Below are 1,166 nucleotides of genomic sequence, written 5' to 3' on the forward strand. Positions count from 1 at the left end.
GAGAAGGACATTGTGACTGTGAAAGTAGCGGGGCGCAGCAAAACAGTGGAAGGCCTTCAGTAAGATGGATCGACACAGTGGCTGCATCAATAGGCACAAACACATAAGAACCACTGTCAGCTGGTGCAGGGCCAGGCAGTGTTTCGTTCTGTTATTCACACAGGGTCGTTATGAGTCAGACCTTACTCGATGGCATCTAATAACAAAAGCAGCGTGTGTGTTGTGTGTGTTGCCACAATAAAAAAATTTAACATGCATAAAAATCTGATAAAAGTATAGTTATAAGTTTGAGTATTACTTTTTCAGCCTACTCATGTAATCCTGGAGACCTCATGTGTGTCTGAGTACAACTGTACAGCAGAGTGTTTTTAATGACTGAGTTTTGGGAGGTTGCCAGGCCTTTCCTTCTAGGTGCCTCTGGCTGGCCTTGAGTTTCCAACCGTTTGCTTAGCAGCTGAGTGTGATCACCATTTGCACCCACCAGGGACTCTGAGTAGGAATTGGGCAAAGAGAGAATTAGGCAGCGTAGTCCAGGCCAAAGGAACACCAAGGGGAAAGAGCCCAGAGACAAGAGATGAAAGCAAGTTCCTCATGTGGTCCCGTTTGGCTGGTGACTGGAGTGAAGTAGTGGTGGCAAGGGGTGACTTGTGCTCCGTGAAGGCACAGCTCCAGCAGCAGCTTCCCAAAATGAAGACAACTTGATACAAAGAGGACGCCTGCCATGCCAGAGTACCTTCACGGTACCAGTCCCTGCCCCTCCTCAGCATGCTGACTATAAGTGATGCGACATTGAATTAAGTACAGATGAGGCAGCAGGGTTTTGAACCGGTTCCTTCCATGTCCACCCTGGCTGAGAATGTGCTTTTACACACCAGCGACACTGAATGAGAATCCAATGCCCTAAGAGGGAGAAACAGCCTCGTGCATTGTGGGCAGTGGTAGCTTTCTTGATGAGGAGCCCCTGTGATCATCCCAGGTGAGGTCAGTTGTAAAACGAAGAGTTGGCCCTGTCCAGGGTGCTCTTTGGAGCACTGATGGCACTGTGAGTTAGGTGTCAGACAGCTAACTGCAAGGTTAACTGTTCAAAGTTACCAACTCCTCTTTAGAAGAAAGTTGAGGCTGTCTGCTCCCATAAAACTTTACAGTCTCAGAAACCTTATATAGGG

Source organism: Echinops telfairi, unplaced genomic scaffold, assembly GCF_000313985.2.
Source record: "Echinops telfairi isolate 266 unplaced genomic scaffold, ASM31398v2 ScPeMD7_20;HRSCAF=75, whole genome shotgun sequence".
In the NCBI taxonomy this organism is placed as follows: domain Eukaryota; kingdom Metazoa; phylum Chordata; class Mammalia; order Afrosoricida; family Tenrecidae; genus Echinops; species Echinops telfairi.